Source organism: Ovis aries, chromosome 21 (genome assembly GCF_016772045.2).
Source record: "Ovis aries strain OAR_USU_Benz2616 breed Rambouillet chromosome 21, ARS-UI_Ramb_v3.0, whole genome shotgun sequence".
NCBI classification, from domain to species: Eukaryota; Metazoa; Chordata; class Mammalia; order Artiodactyla; family Bovidae; genus Ovis; species Ovis aries.
The window spans coordinates 14183510-14205739 of record NC_056074.1 but is presented as its reverse complement, the minus strand read 5'-3'; the positions used below and the strand labels follow the sequence as shown (position 1 = coordinate 14205739).

The window sequence follows — 22230 nt, the reverse complement described above, 5'->3', positions numbered from 1 at the left end:
CGACAGGCTGATAATATCTACTTTCAGGGCACCTGTGTGCATGTCAGATGAGATAATCCCTGCACAGAAGCTTCTGGTACATGCAAGCAATTTTTAAAGTGGGACTCTTTCTCCCTCCTCTCCCCTTTGCAAAATCACATGCAGAGACATCTGAAAACACACTAGTCATTTTAAAAACACTCCTAAAACTTTAAATCAAATTATTTCACATAAGAAGCCTTCTTAGAACATCATTCCAAGTCTGCAAGTTTTCATAAATAGAGTCATCCAGGGGGGGAAAAAAAATGGTACAGCCGCTTTCATGCATATATATATATATATATATATATATATATATACAGAGACCAAGAACTTCATACAGCTCTCTGGAATTTAATATCAAAGAATTTGCCTGTGTCAAATAGTACTTTATTTAACGGACTGTGATATCACTTGATATCCTCATAAAGTGCCTTCCTATCAAAATACAACTGCTATTAACATTACTAACAACTGGCGCATTTTATTGAAATCCTAACGATGGGCACTTTTGGAATAAGTGTCCCTGGCTGATTTTCAGAGGCCTGTTCCCCGCAGAGTTCATATGGTAACTCCACCAGGGTTCTCACCAAGGTAGAGTGAAGAGTTTTAAAAAAGAGAGTCACCTCCAGGTCACCAATAATTAAATATGCACTTAAGGAACAGAATACGGAAAGAGCATAATCCTCCCTGGCTCTGAAATAAAACAGGTATCGGGGGACAGCAGTTTGCAGGGAGACCTGATCTCCCCTCACAGTAGCATTCCTTTCAAGCCTGGATGTCTATTCCCAAATACCCATTTAAAAAGTCTCTGATGGACTTTAATTATGAGAAGCAGGTAATAAGAGTGTAGTTCACTCCCTCCCATTGTCTGGGGTGGTTTAGAGCTGCCAGTCATCACCCCCTTCTAAGAGGCCCAAGGTACAGACACCACTTTAAAGAGGATGCTGTGAGGGAGGGAGGGGTTCCTACCCCACAGGTAATGCCGCCAGAAGCAAATTAACACACCGCAGGGGCCTGCAAAGTGTACTGAAGGGACCTCCTGTTACAAGCAGCGAGTTTCCCCATAAATATACAGTTGTACCATGGGGTTCCCTCACCCCTGGCCTCTCATTTCTGAGCCTTTGGGGTCCTTCTTCCCACCTCCAGTCACCTGCACACTGTTTCGGGGTGACTTGATGAGATGCCCTGGAAGCTAACAGGTGATATTAGTCTAAACACACACACACACACACACACACACACGCACACACACATAGGGTAAAGGACAGCTGAGAAAAGAGCCCATCTCAATAGCAGCAGCCAACTCTAGAGGTCAGAAAGCCCTGAATTTGAAATCTGACGCCCTCACTCCCTGCTGTGTGCTCTCAGGTCAGTGGCTTAACCTTCCTGAGCCTCCAATGCCTATCTATAAAATGCAGACAGGAATACCTGCCACCTACATTTTATGAGTCCCCCTGCTTCATAATAGGATACCTAATAATGTCATGCCACCCTAGGAAAGCAGAAGCCCTAAGAGTTGGTGTTTGTCCGCCTCCATTGTTTCCTGAATAACAATTCCCTCCGCCCTGAGAGAGAAACTTGCTGGAGAGGCCAGCTGGGAAAGAAAAATGTTAAATAATTCAGAGGCACTAACATCAAGTCTGATGTAGGTATAAAAATAGTTACAAAACACCACACTCCTCTTGTTTTCATTACAGCAAGCTTGACTCCCCGGGTGGAATAGGAGGGGCTGGGGTCTGGCCTGAGGCTGGGGCCTGGGCCTGGGGCGGAAAACCTTATCAGGCTTCTATTTTGCTCTTCTAATTACTCATCTTTGAATAAAGACCAGGAAGGCATTTGCTTGTCACCTTTATTTTAAACCAGCCTTCCAACAGGGTGGCTTAGTTTGGAACTGACAGTAAGCACAGTTATTGGAGCAGCGAGAATTCTTGACATCCTGCCTTCTGAGAGCTCTCCAAGGATGCCGGGCCTGATCTCAAAGCTCAGGTTCAAAGGAGCTGGCTGGTAGGCTGCCCTGAGCCTAAGCCCTCTAGGGATCTCGTAATGCGGGCCTGAGTCATTCAGGACGATGCTATTCCCAAAAGCACATATTCTGGGGAAAGAACAGGAAGAATCCAACAGGAGAATGAATGTTTACTAAACACCTACAATGGGCTAGGCACCCTGCCAGACACTTCATCTATATTACCTCCAATCGCCCTCACAAGTCCCCAATTAGTTGAAAGACTACATTTCACAGGAGAGGAGACTGAGATGCAGGAAGTTAGGGGACTTCCCCCCAAAACTCCAGGCTCTTGCCCCCACCCTGCCCCCTCCAAAAGAACAGAGCATGTGGTATAAGAAGGTCTTCATGAAATATTCAGCTGCATTTGCAGCTTCTGTTGCCTCTAAGCCAGATCTGAATGCTTACTCAGGGCATTGGTTTTTTTGGCAAGGGAGCTACATGGAAACAAATTTCCAATTCATACTTAACAAGTCAGGGAAAAGGGCCTGTTCTTGGCCGGCTCCAGGTATGGCGGGGGGCGGGGTGGGGAGGGAATCTATGCCCGCCCCAGGGGCAGTTAGGCATGGAGCCGGGGGTGGAGGGAGGGTTAAATGGGAGGCCAGAATCAAAGCTACTGCTTCCAGGAGCGGAGGATTTCACAAAGTCTCTTTGGCTGATTTTGCAGGAGGGAAGAGGGGAGTGATCAGCAACAGAGGAAGGAGGAGGAATCTGATCACAATACTTCTTGTCCTCTTAAAACACATGTTCTCATTCTTCACATGCATACGTGGTCGCACAGTCATGTTCTACTCTGTGTGACCCCATGGACTGTAGCCCGTCAGGCTCTTCTGTCCATGGGATCCTCCAGGCAAGAATACTGGAGTGGGTTGCCATGCCCTCCTGCAGGGCTCTTCCCCACCCAGGGATCAAACCCACATCTCTTAAGTCTCCTGCACCTGCATCTCCTGCGCTAACGCCCCTGGGAAGCCCCTCACCCTTCACACCTGATCCCGAACACTTGTCTCTGTTGGAATCTTGTTTGCCTCGTCCAGCCAACCTGGGTATGAGGGTTCTTTCTCAGATGTGTCTCCTTGGTGCCAGGCTGTGCTGGATGCCTGATTACTGTTTTTCCATTTCCTCCCCAAAGCAGGACTTGTTACTCCATACTGAAGAGGAAGGAATTAAGACTAAGAGGTTATTGAATCTGCCAAAGGTCATACAAACTAGCTCAGTGGGCCTCAATGAGGGACAGCCCTCTCTATCAGAGTCATCTAGTCACTGGTGCCAATGTGGAGACCACATGGACTAGTGATGGCTTAGCTAGATTTAAACAAGGCTGGCCTGACTCTCCAACTCGAGATGGCTGATAATACCTTTCCTATATCCTAAGAACTCTGAGGTCTGAATGGACTCCCTTACCCTTCTGTCCTGAATGACACCTACTCAGGTCACGACTCACTCATCAAGCTTTAATGGACTGATTAATCAGGATACTCCATAATCGTGCAAAGATCCAGATGAGCAGCCTCACCAAAGGGAGCCAGACATTTTGTAACTGAACCTTTAAAGAGGACAGTGAGTCCACCTTCCCACGCCCTGCAAACCCAGACAGCCCCTGCTTACAGTCTTCCCACTTGCGGGGAGCTCACTCCCTCCCAGGGCCGTGCAATACTTGGTAGGATGCTCTCCCTCACGCTGAGCTGAAGCAGCTCCCCACCCAGCCTTGGCTTCGGAGCCCCTGGGGAAAGACTGCTGGTTAGCTTCTATGAGACCAGCCCCAGAGACTTGGTCAGCTTTTCCTGACTGATCAAATGATGTCTTCTTCTGAAGACAGGAGCAGAGCCAGAAAGATCCAGATTCAAATCCTGGCTCCACTGCTCAAAGAGTTGGTGACCGAGCACCCTAAGTCAGCCCGGCAGGGCTGTGATGTTCAGCTCACAGTAGGGGGCTCAGCACACAGTAGGGATCAAATGGCCTAACTCCCTTAGCTGGACCTGGCTCCCCCTCTGCCGGGAGCTGTGACACCTGCTGACCTTCCTCACACTACAACCTCTCTCTGGCCTCTGCTTCTGGGGTCCACTTCTGAACAAGTGACCTGGATTCCATGACTATGGAGGGGAAGGGAAACAGAGATAAGTGGCAACATCTGGTCAAGAGATGACAACCGTGAGAGTTAACAAGGCAACGCTTCAACTTGGAAAGTTCCAAGCATGTGCTGTAAATGGCAGACACTCCCCACTCCCTTCCCTCACACTCACACTCACACACACACACTCCCTGGCTCAAATGTGGGGGCCTCAGAAATCTGTTTGGTGCCTGAGACAACCACCCAAACTCTGGTGTAGAATGAATTGCCAGCTTATTTCCACCTTCAGGGTTAGGTAATAAAGGGAAATTTTCCTTCTAGGAACCTTAATTAATTCTTGCTACCAGGCACGGGTCATCAGTGCAGGAAGTTGTCAGGAGAGGCTGCACATCTTCTATGAAAAGCTTTAGCTGAAAATTCAGAGACCTGTGAAGCTGTGTGTAACTAGCTCCTGCCGCAAGGCAGAGTGGACGAGCTCCCCAGCCCTCCGTTTTCTGCAGATGAACCATGAACAGCTCCTGGAAGTGATATCTGCTTTACAGTCAGGTAGATCTGGGTAGGAACCCTGGCTCCCTGACTCACCGATGGGGGGTGACCTTGGCTAAGAAGGCTAACCTCTCTGTGTCCCCTTTACTCCTCTGGAAAATGGGAAAAGTAAGACCTCAGCTTGTTGCGAGGACTCAATGAGGTTATACGGGCCAAACGCAACACACAGTTGAGCAAGGATTGAGCGGCTCTCATTGGCAGACACTCTCTAGGCACAGGAGGTACCTCAGAGGACAAAAGGCGAAGATGGCTGCCTCGTGGAGACTCACCATAGTCATGAGAGGCCAAACAGACGCAAAACAGCGGGAATAGATAAAAACAGAACTCTCATCCCCCAGCTCTGCAACAGCCAGCCCCGCAGTCAGGACTTGGGCAGTCACCTGATTTTTCCTAATTTTTGCTCCCTGCTGCCACCTGAGGACCAATGAGAGTGAGTGAGAGTGCCAGTCGCTCAGTCATGTCCAACTCTCTGCGACCCCGTGGACTGTAGCCCTCCAGGCTCCTCTGTCCACGGGATTTTCCAGGCAAGAATACTGGAGTGGATTGCTATTTCCTTCTCCAGGGGATCTTCCCAACCACAGGAATAGAACCCAGGTCTCCTGCACTGCAGGCAGATTCTTTACTGAGTGAGCCACCAGGGCTCCCTAGGAGAGGACCAATGAGAGAGAGGCAAATAGATTTCCTAAACCAACCACGAAGGATGGCCCACCCCCAGCTTCCTCAAGCCAACAGCCTTCAACCAAAGCAGCACTCCAGGGCGTCCCCTTTTTTCCACTGTTAACTTTTCCCACTGCTCTACCTGCCTTTGAGTCAAACCCAAGGCGAGTGATGGTGGCTACTCCCTTGTTACAGGCTCTGAAAATTAGCCTCGGCTTGCTCACAGTTGGGCAGTCTTTATTTATGTCCGTAGCCCACATGCTTAAGGAAGGAGTAAACTATATAGTTGGAGGAGGCGATGGCACCCCACTCCAGTACTCTTGCCTGGAAAATCCCATGGACGGAGGAGCCTGGTAGGCTGCAGCCCATGGGGTCGCTAAGAGTTGGACACAACTGAGCGACTTCACTTTCACTTTTCACTTGCATGTATTGGAGAAGGAAATGGCAACCCACTCCAGTGTTCTTGCCTGGAGAATCCCAGGGACGGGGGAGCCTGGTGGGCTGCCGTCTACGGGGTCGCACAGGGTCGGACATGACTGAAGCGACTTAGCAGCAGCAGCTAACTATATAGTATGCTCTCCCCTTGAACTGCTCCCCAGCCCCTCAGGTTATTCGTAACACAGCAACCAGAGTGATCTGTTAAAATCATAATACATAGTATTCAACACCATGGAAAGAAAATACATGGCAGGGTAGGAGGTCTGAAAAACTAGGGGCAGGGAAAGGGGGGTGGTCACCAACACAAAAGGACTGTTAGGGGGGGATCCTGATGAGAAGGCGAAGGTGATGGAGGAGCAAAAGACTTGGAGGTGAGCACCCAGCCATGCAGATGCCCAGGAGAAGACTCAAGGCGGAAGGCACAGCCCCGAGGCAGGAGTGGGCCTGACATGTTCCAACAAAGCAAGAGGTGGGCTCAGGGACAAGGGGAGGCTTGACCACGGAGGAGCTATCTGCACATCCTGTAAGGACTGTGACTTACTCCAGGGCAAATGAGGAGCCGCTGCAGAGTTCTGAACAGAAGGGTGATGTGTCTGGATTCACATTTTAACATGATCACGTCTTAAACAGGATCACTCTGGCTGCTGTGCTGAAATGCTGGGGGGCAAGGATCAAAGCAGGAAATGAGGGAGGCAAGCTAACAGTACCAGAAGATGGTGGTGGGGATGGTCAGGCTCTGGATATATTTTGATTATGAGTCTAAAGTTTGGGAGACACCGTGTTAGTACTTTCTTCTCCCTTCCCCTCTTCCTTCAAAAATGCAAATACCTTCACAGATCCAGGAAGCAAAGTGTGGTCCTGGTCACCCTAGCAGTCCAATGACCATCTCATCCTACATGGACACCACTCCACGCACACTGGCCAGGAGCTGGGGTGCCTGCAGGGCACATCTGTTCTGGGTGACACCCTGCCACTGCTGGTGAGGGACAGCTCCCCACATAAAATGCGGACGATGACAACTTCCTGACCTAACTCCTAGCAAAACCAGAGGGAACTTAAACTGGGCTCAGTCCCTCCCGAGGACTACTGAGCATTACATATTAAAAGCCTTAAAAAAAAGAGTTGCATAACCTCTGACCTAGCAGTTGGAAGTAAAGAAATTAGGCTGAAGGAAATAAAGAGACAAGCACATTAAAATGTTGATCTCAGCATTATTGACAGTGGTTAAAAAAAAAACCAAACTGAAAACAACAAAAGGAAACTGGTTAAACAAATAATGATATATTCTTATGATGGACTACTGTGTGGCTATTTTAAAGTCATTTTGGAGAGAAAATTTAATGGCATGGGGAAATATGATGTATTAAGGTTTCAAAATTATGAAAACACTCTGCCACAACTGCTGGGGGAGGGCGAGTAGTATTATATGTAGACTCAATACTGGACAGAAAACCAAAATGCTGGGAGGAACCACCGCTACCTGGCAGGATTACAGGTCATTTTCATTTGTTCTCTGGGTTAAGCTTTTATGTTTTTCTGTTGCTTACGCGTACTACTGGTATCATCAGAAAGAAATCACATTAAATAAAAACATGGTAAACGTTACAAAATTTTCAAAGTGATATTTCAAAAGCAATAAAAGTCCCTACCTGTTCCACAATGTGCCGTGCAGTTTAATTCGTTTGAGGACCTGAAAATAAAAGCCTGAAGAGGACACGGGAAGACTTCAAACTGCAATCTTTCTACTACATGAAAATGACCACTCTCCGCTGCCCCTACTGTGCCCCTGCTGCTGCCACCATCGAGGACACCACAATGCCAACAGGACATGCGTGATTCTGACAAGACTCCACAGGCCCTGGCACCCCCCGTGTGGTAGTCCTGAGCCTGGGGAGATGGGGTGGAGCGCGAGTAGGAGCAGGAAGGAAGACCAAGGTTTTAGAACCTGTGGACCCTGAACCAAAAGCATCAGCAGCTCCTGGGAGCTTATTAGAAGTACAGAGTCTCAGGCCCACGCTCCCGCCAACTCAGCCAGAGCCCATGCGTGGACAAGTCCCCAGGCGGTGCCTGGGCATGTTAAGTTTCAAAGGCCCTCTCCAGAACACAACATGTTTTCCCAGCTTGGGGTGGGTTTCAATTAAGAGGGTTTCTCAAGAAAACAGTCATTATTTGAAAGATGTAAAAATCACCCAAACCTTCCAGATGTGCGAGGTCTCCAGCCCCTTAGGGCGTGTCAATTCTCCGGCACCAGTCCTGGCGAGCTACTCCCATCTCAGCCTTCTGGAGGAAGCAGAAACGGCTCAGACATTCCCTCCTCTACTCAGGGAGTCCCGAGGCCCTGCTGGCCGGGTGGAGGGCATTGCATGAATAGTTAATAGGGCTCTGCCCAGAAATGAACATAAAAGCAGCAAAACCAGGTCAAAGCAATATCACCACATCCCCCAGCGAGGGTTAGGCCCTTCCCAGCACTCAGAACACAACTGTGTTGGAACGAGAAGGCAGGCTGAGAGGAGGGCTATTTTTCTGACCCAGATGCCCCAGTTCACCCAGAAGGCCCAGGGAAGGGGTGGGAAAGAAGCCTTGATTGCTATATCTGTAGTCCCATAGCTCAAATAAATTAGGTCACCCACCTCATACATAAATTCCTCCACACTTCTTTGAAGAAGAGAGAGAACAAATATGTTATGAGGCTCTATAACTCTGCACCATTTCTCAGTCTGGGTTACACTTTTGCATCAGCTTGGGAGCTCTGCAGAGCTCTGTGGCCTGGGTCCCAGCTAGAGCCATTCAGAGCACTCTGGGGCGGAGCTGGGCATTGACAACAGCTCCCAGCTCATTCTGAGATACAGTCAAGCCTGGGACCCACTGTGCAGGGTGCTGAGCTGGAACTCAAAATCCAGCTCAAAATCTGACAGCAGCTAGGAGAAGCAGGTGGAACATGACTCTGACCTGGCTGGGTGGACTGGCAAAGGGCCAGAGCTGGAGTCAGAAAAAAAGGGCCATGGTCTACATCTTGAGCCCCCTGGCTTTTTTATTTCTACAGACACCTCCATTTTCACAAGGCAGGGGTGCCGGGGTTCCTCTTAGAGTTTGACCTGCAAACAACCAGAAACAAGCTGCCTTGAACCCTCCCAGCACCCTGCCCAACCCCCCATCAACACACAGGTCGGTCCACTGCTGAACTGTGATTACAGTTCAGTCAAGACTCTGCAAGCAAGAATCAGAGCGTCAAGAGCCAAGTGGGTAAGGGGATAACAGGAAGGAAAAACAGCAACGGCAAGAGCCACTGTTCACACCAAAGACGCAGCCTGTCAGGCACTTGACCAGCTTTACCAACCCCACACCAACTGTTCGGGATAGAGACTTCTATTTCCCATTTTAGAAATGAAAAGATGTTGAAAGCTCAGAGAAGTTACTTGACTTCATACAGCTGCTGCTGCTGCTGCTGCTGCTGCTGCTAAGTCGCTTCAGTCGTGTCCGACAGCTACTAGGTGACAAACAGAGAATTCAACCCCAAATCCACTAGAATTGACTACTGTCCTACATGGCTTTGAAAAACACTTAACTGAAGTACATGGGAGAACTATCCATAGTGGAGGAAAAAAAACTCGTGATTCAGGTGGCCCTCAAAAAAAAAGATGCTCACTCAACAATGATAAGGACTCACAAAAGTGCCACATTCTTTCCTGACAATCCTCTCAACAATGCTACCAAAGAATCATCACTATCCCCAACTTGTGGATAAGGAAACTAAGGAGTGTAGACATTAAATAACTTGTCAAAGTCCCACAGAAATGAAGTGTCACAACTGGCAGTGGGGCCGTCCACAAATTCAGGGTCTCTTGCAAGCTACCAAGACAGGAAGTGTGGGTGGCGGTTTCACAAGATGGCAAAAAAAAGTGAGCTGAGCCACAGGGTTCTGGAGACCTCCTGGGAAGGGGTTCCAGGCTGAGCACCCCCACCTCTGTTACTGTATCAGGGCTACTTTTGAATTAAGCATCTTTTTTTGTTGTTGTTATAATCATTCATCCTGCAATTATGGAACAGTCTGCTTTATTTATTCCTTGAGAGGGATGGAGCACGTGGATGGGAAATATTGAGGGGTTTACACAGGATTAGGATGAAGTGCATCCCAGGGAAACTGATAAAACAAAAGAAAACAGGCCAGGCAGCAACAGAGCTCACCAGCCTGTACCTGAGAAGGCCCACAACTCAGCATTGGCCACAATCCATCAAGCCCCAGCTCTGCAAACCCAAAGCTGTGTGTTGGGGATGAGTCCTGCAACCACCAGACGCCCATCTCCGTCAGGAAAGTGGGGACCCTGCCAACCTCCAGGGAGGATCCTGGCAGACAAAGGAGCCGACCTCCTCCACGGCACCGTGCGCCCAGCCCTGAGGTCATCTGCCTCCTTACTTACCTGTGCCAGGCGTTCTCCTGAATGAACACTTAATCCTCACAGCCACTCGATATGAGATGAGCTCACCTGTGTTCCCAATTTTACAGATGAGAGCTTTGAGGCTCAGAAGGTTGCCCAAGGTCACACGGCGAGGTAGTGAGTGGCAGGGTCTGACCCAGTTCTTTCCGGCTCCAAAGCTGATGCTCTTCCCAATATTCCACGCTGGTTAGTCGGAATCACCTCAGCGCGCGCACACAGAGAGACTGACTTCAGGGGCCATGAGAAGCAGTTCAGGTTGGATGCTAGGAAGCACTTCCTGGCGTTGACGGTAGACGAACGCTAGATAGGATAAGCCAGAAATGCCAAACTGCTAGAAAGGGCAGATAGGGAGAGCTGAGAGTCCCTGACTGCACAGCAGCACTGGGCACAGGACAGCAGGACACGTGGTGGCCAAACACTGCAGGCTGGTTTAGTTAAAAAAATTTTTAAAAGAAATCCAAACTTCACCGGTGCTCTAGTAGTTCCCTGGTGGCTCAGACGGTAAAGTGTCTGCCTACATGTAGGAGGCCCGGGTTCAATCCCTAGGTCAGGAAGATCCCCTGGAGAAGGCACTGGCACCCCACTCCAGTACTCTTGCCTGGAAAATCCCATGGACGGAGGAGCCTGGTGGGCCGCAGTCCATGGGGTCGCAAAGAGTCAGACACGACTGAGCGACTTCCCTTTCACTTTCCAGTAGTTAAGAGTCCAGCTGCCAATGTAGGGGACAGGAGTTCGACCTTTGGTTCGGGAAGATCCCACATGCTGAGGAGCAGCTAAACCCTTGCAGCGCAACTACTGAGCCCACATACCTGAAGCCTGTGCTCTGAGTGAGAAGCCCAGGCACCGCGACGCAGTAAAGAAAAGAAAAATAAAGTACCAAGTTTAGAGGAAAAAGCGAAAATGATTCTCTCAAAATGATCAAAAAATTCTATTAATTCACAGGTTACAACCTTTACTAGCTTGTCTATTTCTTCTCGGCTCTGTTTCAACAAATGCCTGCTTTGACAAATATATTTGGGTTCTAATACTAGAGCACGTGGTATTTTTCTAAACATAAATTTCTTTGTGGCATTCTCCCATGTCACAAAAAAACATGTCAGAAACAACACTTAATCTTTGCATAATATCCCACTGCTCGGCTCTGCCATATTTAACTTGTCCCATCCAATTCTTCTTTTTTCACCATTATAAATAACACTGCAATGAACATTTTTATTCTTACATCTTTTCTGCCCATCTCTGATTATTTCCTTTGGCTAGATTCCTAGAATCGGAATACTGGAATAAAGGGAATAAGTGTTTCTAGGACTACTGACAGTTATTGCCAAATTGCTTTCCTAAAAGGGTAGGTTAACTTGCATTTCCACCAGCAGCAAAGGAGAGTACCTTTCTCCCAGCATCCCCTCCAGAATCCAATGTTGTCTGACAAATAATCTTGGCTAGCAAGTGAAAAATAGTAGCATGGATCTGCAAAGAGGCACAGAGTGTGTAAAGACTCGTTCAATAACCTACCTCTAGTCATTGAACGGGTATGTGGATGAACAGGGACTTGAACTAGGTCCCTACCCACCACCCGGAAGTACTCCGCCACAGCTCTGGTTATAAAATGATAGAAATACCGAACGTCAGGCGTCCTTTTAGGAAATTTTGCATGAGAGCTTCAGGGCGTGAGGACCTCTGCGTTTGTCAGACACCAAGCTTCCAGACCAACACTGTCCGAGAGAACTTTGTGTGATGATAGAAATGATCCGTATCTGCACAGTCTGATATGGTAGCCACTCTCCTCTCCTGAGCACCTGAAATGCAGCTAGAGCAATGGAGGAGATGAATTATTAGTTTGATTTAACTTTAATTAAATTGAACTCAAATTGTGACTAGTGGCCACATTGCACAGCGCAGCTCTGGAGTACCTAGCGCACCAGCCAGTATTTTCTGAGTGACACACTCATAGAGTCCCCAGTGCCACCTACCTCTGCCATCCTTCCTGCAAGGCAAGACTCTGCCTCTTCTACCCGCATCGCTGGGTGTCCATTTGTTCTCTCAGATTAGTGCTATTTATCTGCCATCTGGGGGTGATGTAAAGATCAGCTAATGAATGTTTTTGCAAAGAGCTGCGTTGCTGACTGGTTCTCAGAATAATTGCACGTTAATAAAACGTTCCAAGGACCAATACTCATCCAGAGGCCAAAGCAAGGCTGGGTTTATTTAGTAAAAGGCTGATTTCTCTGACTCGCCCTGCACCAGATCCTTCCACCGTGGATCTCATCACCGCCAGGTTCTTTTGTTTGAAAGGTTCCACCAATCGGAAGATACTGAAATTTACGTTTGCAATGGTTTTGATGTCACAGTTTGATGAGTAAATTAATAAAACAAACAAGATTGGGGAGGGCGGATATTTAACCAACTTGAACAAATTGCTTTTAAGCCCTTAAGCACTTTAATTGCTTGCCTGACAATGATGCAAATTTTGAAATGTCTGGATCCACTCTTAAAGTAGGCCTAGTAAAAGCACCTTTAAAGGGAAACACTTTGCTAATAAGCACTCAGTTTTAATTACCTGGCATTCTAGAAAGCTAAAAAGTTGCCATTCTAAGAAAAATAAGGTCTGGGGGTCAGAGAGGTGTGCAATCAAATGCTGGGCCTTGGTGTCTGTCCTGGACAGATGGCTCGCCTTATTGAGCTTGTCTCCCCATACAGAACATGGTGATAACAGCAGCTACCTGACATTCAGAGGCACTCAGTTGGTTTTGTTCCTACCCCATTCTTCCACTTCCTGAACAACCACAGGATGAGAGGGTTGACAAAGTCCCTCCCCAGCCTGTCTGAGAAAATGAAGATGCCAATTCTCAAAACTCAAAAGGCAAGAACAGACACGTCCTTTACAACACCAGACTACAAGACAGCTCCTCCTGACGTCTAGCAGTCACTATTATCACTTTCTGTAATAAGGTCGGAGTAGGAAGTAGCTTGAGATCTTGCTTCTCTAAGTTGGGCCATGGACCAGCAGCAAAGTACCCACTGGGAGTTGGTCAGAAATGTAGATTCTTGGGTCCTATGGATCTTTAGACCTGCTCTAGACCTACTGAATTACAACCTGAGTTTTAACAAGATTTTCCAGTAACATGGGTTAAAGTTTGAGCAGCACAAATTTATAAAACATCAAATCTACTCTCGTCTCCCAACCTAGTTTTCTAGAGAGGGAAATTAATTTCAGAAATTGGCAAGTGTTTCACCAAACTCCAGCTCTCTGGTTTGACTTTCAAAAGAGTTCAACGATCAGAGTTTTAGAAATCAACAATCATTCCACAGCGAGAAAATGGGGTCTTTTGTGAGACAAACATTCTTAAAACCTAAGGTTCTTGATGATCCTAGTGATTAATCAGTTGCCTCCTACACCCTTTCCTCACTGTAGGTCCAGGCCACATTTCCCATCCACTGGCAAAGCAAATGCAGGGCTCAGGGGACAGGGAGGAGGGGGCAGGGCATGCTTGCTCTTGAGATCCTGCTACATCGATGCCCTGTTTCCTTTCTGTTTCACAAATGAAAGAAAAACCCCAATTTGAAGTTCGGGATGTGGCAAAGGACAAAAATACTCCGTCACCTCCCCCAAGTGAAAGTGGAGTGTGCCAGTATCAAGGAAGCATTTAAACACTTGTCAGAAGTCAGAGTCTGCGACCAGCAAAGCAGGTTTCCTTTATGGTGGCTACGGCATCAGACCGCTCCATTCGATCTAAAGGAACTCCTGATGTCTCCTGCCGAGCCTGGGGACACCTTGGAAACGGGAGGACTGGACTTCCCCCACTGGCTCCACACAATACTTTGTCAGAGGACAAGTCGTCTAACCACAGGCAACAAATCTTTTCTGGGTCACAGAAATCTGATGCGTGAAAGGAAGGCTGACAAACACATCTGGGGACTGAACTGGCCCAAGCAAGGATGGGACAAGGGTAGGGACCAACTACGTAGGAACAGCAAGTAGGTGGTTTTTGGTTGTTGTTGTTTGTTTTTTCATTGTGCCCAGGGATCACAAAGTGAGACTTTTAGGCTGCTGGTCCCAATAAATGACATGCAGTGGACAGTGGGGTTGAGAAAGGGAGGATAAGCTTATTACCTTGGGGTGGTTTCCTTTGCAAACTTTTCTAAGGCCTCTGAAGCAAAAATGGGGTGCAGGGAGAGGGGACTCCAAATGCAAAGACACACTCAGTTCTCTGAGGAACGTCTGTCATTCACCAGGGAGCCAGCCTCACCTACAATACAGACACATATCTACATATTTTGTCTCCACTGATGGCTGAAGGGTTACAGAGAGTGATGATTCCAAGACAGCCAGAGAAGGAAAATGTTCTTGGAAAAAATGATTTGCCTATCAGTTTAGCAGAAAGGCTCAAAGTTATGCAAATCCTCTGCTTGAGGTTTGATTATCACCCCTACCCCTCTCTCCTACCTAGTCCCTCATGCCTGCAGAGGATCGCAAAGTAAGCAGCCATATTCTGGTTTAAAAAAGATGAAGTAGAAATCACAAGGGACTCCACTCCTTTTCATGTGTGACAGAAGTCTCACCATGGCATATGCCTCTGATTCTGCAATCCTGCTTTTTGGGGATTTATCTCAATGAAACGCTAAAATTGCCCAGTGTGTACAAGAATAATTACTGCAGCTTGGTGATAATAATAAAAAACTAAAATAAAAATAAACTAGCTAAGCTAAGTCACTTCAGTCGTGTCCGACTCTGTGAGACCCCATAGACTGCAGCCTACCAGACTCCCTCGTCCCTGGGATTCTCCAGGCAAGAACACTGGAGTGGGTTGCCATTTCCTTCTCCAATGCATGAAAATGAAAAGTGAAAGGGAAGTCGCTCAGTTGTGTCCTACCCTCAGTGACCCCATGGACTGCAGCCTACCAGGCTTCTCCATCCATGGGGTTTTCCAGGCAAGAGTACTAGAGTGGGTTGCCACTGCCTTCTCCGAAAAAACTACAAATAAACCAAAAGTCAAAATTTGTGTACTGTTCTACTAAATTATGCCATATTAAAATGTTGGGGTTCTATGTACCCATTAAAAATGTTGCCATGGGGAAAAAGTCATAACATGGAAAGATTTATCAAGAAAGGAAAATAAGCACTGAAAATACTGTAACTATGATCTCATTTTTTCTAGTCATAAAGAGAAGTCACAAGGTACAACCCCGATCGTGGTGAAACATTTTCTTTTTGCTTTTCTCTGCATTGTCTTACTTTGCTACAGTGAACATATATTACTTTGGTAATTAGAATAAAGACAATAAAAGTTAGAAAAAAATTGAGACAAAGTAATAAATATATAACCCACAGAGGACCAAGCCTCTACATTTACAGTTTCATTAGCAGCCTTCCTTATGGAAAACTATAAATTCAGGGATCCATGCATGCTTGGTTCCCTGGGAACTGGGGCATGTGTGACTTTCTAAGTGGCCCCCATAGCAGTCTTTCAACGCAAAGCCAAGATGGAGTGATTTAGCTTTCAGTTACAATAAGCCAGGCTCATAGACCATGTTAGAAGACAGGTAAAATTAGCTCTTTAGATCTGAAATTGACATGGATTTACCCTGCTAGGCTCTTGGAATCAAACCTGCATTTATGGATGTGGGAGAGTGTACGGGGCCAGGAACATCAGGGGAGGCTGGGGCCCAGGCAGAGTAGCCACCTGTTAGAACCAGACAGGCAGCTGAGTACCCAGTGAGGATCTGTACTATGTGCTTAGTAGGCCTCATTTTCCTTCAACCTCTAATACACTTAAAGAGTGTGAGCAAGGGTCTCAAACTGAGTCCCTTGCTTGTCTCATCCAACAGTACCTTAAATTCTTAATCACCCTTTTCCCCCATTATTCCTAACTTTTGATCTGGAAATATCAGGTTATGTAACAAGCCAATCTGCATGAGGATATAATTTTGCGAGGAAAAAAGGGACTCAATGAGGGAGAAATTCTAACAAAACTGGAAATGACTTTTCTAAGAAAAGAGAAGATATTTTTGTGTCAAGCATTTGAGCTGGTTTTAAATAGGCTGTGGATGCAATATTGCTGGTTTTTCTGGGGTTGTTGATTTCCCTGCCCATCCCCCACCCTCAAAGCAACACGTCGTAAAGGGATGAAGGAGGTGGGAGGGAATGACCATCTGTGAATGGCTTGCAGTATGTCAGAGGCTCTATGGACCTTAATCCTTACAACGCTGGAAACTAGATAGTATCCTCCCAATTTACAGGCAAGAGGGCTGAAGCTTCAAAGGAAACTTGCCTGAGGCCATAGAGTCATGACTCCCGTCCAGGAAATTAAGGGGTTAAAGTCACATCCTCTGGATTTAACCCCACAAAACCATGGAAGAGATCCTACCACCTAGTCAGATCTATGGGAGGAGAGCCTTTGGAGATCCAGGCAACACCTGTTCCTACAGAGCTCATTACCTCGTATTCCAGGTCATTCCATTCGCTCGCAGAACTGTCTTCTGGTGGTTCATTTTAGGGGTGAGCCCTAGTTCTGCCCTCTGGCGCCCCTCATTGAACAAGGCCGACCCTTTTCTCCCCACGGTCCAGTAGGATGCTTCACTGGCCTACTGCCCACATTCCGCCCACCACCCTCCTCAAGAGAGGGCTTGATACTAGGAGGCTAATGAATCCAAGAGATCTCTCTGGAAAACCTTTCCATCCCTGACAACTTCCCCACCACAGACTTGGCGAGTCCGCGCACCAACCTGAACCCTGCCCCCACGCACTGAAAGGCAGGTGGTAGGAATCAAACCTCCCCTGAATTAGTCCTCTAAAACTATGTGAACGTCTATGTCCTAAGTCCTGAGGGACGTGGGGACGGCTAAGCCTTCAAGCATTCTCAAAGCACCGCGGTGGAGGGGAGACACACGATCACCTCGGGAAATCTGCTCCAACGGGTTCAGGTCCACCAGGTGCAAGGACTTCCCATTCTCTCCGTCACCAGGGGAAACGGATGCTGCCGCAACGTCCCCTTATAACGCCCACAAAGAGAGGAATCTGGTTTTTGCGAGATGACTAGCCTCCCGCGTACCTCCCCTCCAGGCGCACTTCTTCCCCTCCCAAGCGCGTGCGCGCAAATACACACACACAGACACGCACACACACACACACACATAAAACTTGCTTCCACCGCCACCACCTGTGAAAACATTGCTTGTAACTTTGGCGAAGAGAGCTCCCGGCGAAGCTGAGCGGCAGGGCGCCCGGAGCGCGCCGGGGGTGGTGAAGATGGAGGGCAGGCAGGGGAGAGGGGAGAGACGCGCGACGCGGACTCCTCGCCGCGCCGGGGGCGGCAACTTGGCCGGGAACGCTGAGATCTCGGATCGGGTTTCCCAGCCCGGCCCCGCCCACCCAGCGGCCCGGCTCCGGCGGACTGCGGCTCTGTCGGCCCAGGAGCCCCACGCCGGGGACCAAGGGCAGACGTCGAGGGTGGGGGTGGGGGGTGTGGAGCGCGATCGGGGTCTCCCACCCTGGACCCCTGGAGGTGGTCAGAGGTGGGCGGGGAGGAGGGTAGCGCGGGGCCAGCGCCAAGGCGAGGGGCAGGAATGCGTGGCCCCTGAGCGCAGGGAAACAGGTTGCTGCGGAGCCCCGTCCCCTCCCCGCGGCGGCCCAGCGGCGACCCTGCCCTGGGGGTGAAGCTAGCACCTCCGGGGCACACCCCTGCCCCTCCCCAGACCCCCGCGGGCCCGGCCCGATTCCCGCCGGCAGCCGGGTTGAAGGCGCCTTCAGCAAGGTCAAGGCGAGGCCGGCCGGCACCTGAGGATTTTTCCCAGCCGAGCACGAGCTTTGCAATCGCATTGTTAAGGATCATGGCAGCGGCAGGAAATCCGAACAGCCCCACAGGTCTGCGAGAGGGAGGATTTATTTTACAGCACGGAACACACTCAGACAAGACCAGGGATTTCGGCGGGGTGGGGGCCGCGGGGTGGCAATGCGGGGTTTCTGGACGCTGGAATGTGGGGAAAACAAAACATTTCCCATCCGTGCACGCCGCCACCCCCACGGCTGAGCGAGGAGGTAGCTCAGAGCTGCTGTGCCCCAGACTTCAGCGGTCTGCAAGGCACTGCCAGGTCCGGCTGCCTAATCCCTCTACAGGCGAAAAAAGATTAAAAAAATAATAATAATAAAACCACACACCACTCTACTACTGTGGTTTCTCTATCAAAGCCCATCAACGTGCTGCAGGCGGCAAAGGGAAGCCGCGAGATGCGGAGAAGAAACGCAACAGAGGCAAACTGCCGTCCGTGAGGCAGAGAAGCCAGGCGAGGGGAAGCCGCGCTCGGCTCCCACGGGACCCGCGCCGGCCTGGCCCGGGAAGCCAGGAATAGGTACTCGTGCTGGCGGACTCTCTCTCTCTCTCTCCAAGCCCGCGCCGGAGTGGGCCTGCATTGCCGGGATCCTTGGCCTCTCCGAGGGGGCACCAGGCATCGCGCGCAGGATTCTAAACACATGAAGGGCACTGCGTGTGGAAGATGGGGAGGAGGCGCTCGGAGAAGCAAAGAAGAGGGCCTTTGGGGTCTCCTAAGACACAACGCCGGTTTCCTAATACAGCATTCCCTGGAAGGCCTCCCTCACCCCCCAAGGTGGAGCCTTGGTCCCCTGCGAACTCAAAAGACCCTGAGTTCCGACCGGCTTTTTCTCTCTCATCAATCCCAGATCCTTTCCCGGCCGCTGCCTCGATCTGCGGTTCTTTGAGGGCGAGGGGGACAGTGGCATCGGCATCCAACGCCCATCGCGAGGGTGGGCGCCGTGATGCGGGGCGTCGCTCTCCTCTCTGGTTCCAGAGTAGGGGCGCCCGGTACTTACATTCCTCAAGCTAGCAAACTTTCAAGCTTGTCCTTCGCCAACCTGGGGCTCCTATCAAGGTTCCGGGTAATCACTGAGGCAGTTTATGTAATTGCCCGCGATGCCGTTCGGCTGATCTCCCGGCGAGCGCGGCCGCACGGCTCAGCACATGAACACCGTCTCAGCCCCGCGCTCAAACACCGAGCGTCCCTCGCCACCGCCTTCCGCAAGCGGTAGGGCGCTCTCCTGGGCTAGTCAAATACCAAGAGTGCGAGCAGGACTCGGCAAAACCCCGGCTGCCCCCGGCGCCGCTTTCGCCGCATGGGTGGCTTACAGAGAGCTGCGTCTCTACAGACCTCGCCGCGGCTGGTGGTTGGAGCCGGTAAGGGACCGAGCAGGGGACTGCTGCGGTTCTAAAGAAGACTCCGTAACCCAAACGAGTAATAATACCCTCGTCCACATGGACCAGAATGTATACAAATCTCCTTAAAGTCTCTCCCTGAAAGGGGAGCCAGTTTCCAAAGTTACAGACCACGCAGTTGAATTTCCAGTACTTTCCAACCTCGCCTAGGCGGAGGCAGGGCAGAGAAGGGCGGGCAGCGGCCCGCAAAGCCCACCCTACTGCCCCGCCAAGGAGGACTCACCAGTTGAACCTACCATCACCCCAGTAGTTGACTGTATTTCCTGGTTGCCTGTACACACACAGACACACACAGACACACACACACACACACACACTCCTCGAGACCACCTTCCCCTTCCTGAGTGCTCCTAATATAGACTGCATTTTTAAACCGCGAGGAAAATGACTAAGGAGCTCACTGATCACATTTCATCCCAGAGCACATTTCCCCGAAGCTGGGTGCCATCTCTCTCTCTCTCTCTCTCTCTCTCTCTCTCTCTCTCTCTCTCTCTCTCTCTCTCTCTCTCTCTCTCACACACACACACACACACACACACACACACACACACACACAGGAGCGCTCCGAGTGTCCACCCAGGGGCTGCAGCCTCAACTCGCTCCGAGGGGACTATGGACACCGCGGCAGGGCGGCGGGCTAGAGAGGGGCGCCGTGTCGGCTGCAGAGGGCACGGGGCTGGGGTCGCGTCTCCTGGTTCTCCGTTCCAACCGCAGGGCGCGCGGGGTCGCCGCAGCCGGCGCTAGCCCGACAGGGCAGGCTGCAGCCCGGGAGCCCGGCGCCGCCTCGCGGGCTCCTCCAGCGCCCGCCGGGCCCTGTGGCGGTCGGGTCCGCAAAGGGGCTGCGGACGCTGGGGCCAGGGCGGGGAAAGGGGACCCGGGCAAGGCCGACGAACCCCAGCATGCGCCCAGTCTCGCGGCTCTCCCCTAGCCTTGGTTCCCAGGCTCCAGTCTGCAGTGGGGTTCCGGGGGGCTGCGCGGTGGAGGCTCGGGGCTCCAGACCCACTCGCCTCCCCGGAAACCCCAGCCGTCCTCGCTGCCTCACCCGGTGCGGGCCGGGGAAGCGAGCGAGCGTCTCCGGGAGCCCTGGGCATCCGCGCGAGCTGCCCCGACCCTTCCCCGGCTAACGAGCGCCGAGAGGAGAGAGAGCAGGGGAGGCTCCGCCGCGGTGTCCCCGAAGGCGCTTTTCCGTAGAGCGGATCGCGCCGCCTTACCGTGGCTGCAGGCTGCCGCCGCCGGGGAAGCTAGGAGGAGGGCGGCAGAGAGGCGAGGCGCCGCACCGGTGGCTCCTCTCACTCTAGGCGGCGGGGCTCCGCGGCTCCGCGTGCCCGAGCAGGCGGGCGCCCAGGAAGGAGCAGGTCCCAGCTCCGCGCTCAGCTCCGGCGAGACCAACAATAGCTCCCGCAGGGAGCGGAGCCCCAGCGAGTCTCCAGCCGCGCGCGCACGCCCGGCCGCCGCTCCCGGCCGCTCCCGGCCGGCGTCCCTGCCAGCACTGCTGGCCCACATCAAACAGCTGCAATCCCGAGGCTTGGGTGGGGGTGGGGGGGGGGGGAGCGGAGGGGGGTGTTGGGGCGGGGGTGTGCGTGCGCGCGCGTGTGTGTGTGAGTGTGTGTGTGTTTAATAGCTTCCCTCCTCGTCTTCCCCTCCCCGCCTGCTCGCCTGCCTGCCTCCGTCCCCCACCCTCGCTCTCTTACACACAGAGAGGGCGAGCGAGACACACACACACACACACACACACACACACACACGCGCGCACACACGCAGGCTACATGAATGGGAGGCGGGAGCCAATCCTCCCCGAGGCTGGGCGAGCCGCGGCGCTCGGGCGCTGGGAGCCCGGCCTCACCGCGGCGCGCGGGGGGCGCCACGCAGGTGATGCGCGCGCGTCCTCCCGGGACCCCTCGCCCGCCTCCCCGTCAGCCCGGTCCCTCTGTTCTCTCCCCCGTCCTCCCCTCTCCCCTTCCCTCCTTTCCCTCCGCTTCTATCTCCGTCTTTTCGCTATTTCCTCCTCGTTCTCGGATTCTCCGAGTTCTCAGTTCCCTATCTTTCTCGGTCTCCTCTAGTCTTACACCGTCCTTGCTTGCTTTCTCGCCCCCTTTCTCAAACTTTCTCCGCCCTTATCCCCGACTTTTCCTGACTTCCTCTCCTTGCCTCTTTTGTTCTCTCTCCTCCCGCTTTGGCTTTCGGCCGCGTCTCTCTGCAGTGTTGTCTGGCCTCCTCTCCCTCCACCCATCGCCTGTCTCGGGGTCTCTCTGGGGGCGCGTGAACCCCCCTCCGCCCCCAGCCGACTCCTCGTTCGTTATTTCAACGCCCCCAACACTTTTCCAGGGACGATCTCTCTCGCCCTTGCTGCTGCAGCGCAGCCAGAGGTAATTAAGAGCTGAGAAGTTGAGTTCCTTCCTCAGGCATGCAAGATGCCCAGGGAAAGGCCCTCCTTCCTCGGACAACTTCCCCAAAACCATGGTAACAGCCACTGAGTCGTGATAACAATCATTTAAAAAATAACTGCAGTGACTGTGGTCCAAGAGATTCCTGTCCTTCGCGTGTCCGGATCGTGATCGCCAGCATGTTTCCGAGAGAAGGACATTTTTCTGTGATGGGAGAGGCAGCTTGGTGCAGTGGCAACTTACTGGTGCTTAGGGAAGAAACCAGAAAGATTCTCACCTCGGCCCCGCTGCATGCTAGCTGTATGACTAGAGCAGGCCATTACTCTTTATCTAGCCTCAGTTTTCTCACCTGTAAAAAGGATAATTACCCCCTACCTCACCAGATATGGTGAAGAATAAAAGCGAGAACAAGGAAGGGCGGGGGGCGGCGGTGGAGCTCTGGAGGTACAGGAGC

General features: G+C 51.2%; 1 protein-coding gene across 10 annotated transcripts in view; it reads right to left on the bottom strand.

Moving 5' to 3' along the window:
- TENM4 (teneurin transmembrane protein 4) overlaps positions 1-20883 on the bottom strand; it is an 849352-nt gene extending 828469 nt beyond the window's left edge. For all 10 annotated transcript variants that reach the window (XM_060403943.1, XM_060403939.1, XM_060403940.1 and 7 more), the window contains exon 1: positions 20604-20883. The gene's annotated coding sequence lies outside the window, so the exon portion shown is untranslated. The remainder of the gene's footprint in view (positions 1-20603) is intronic.
- Between the last annotated feature and the right edge of the window lie 1347 nt (positions 20884-22230).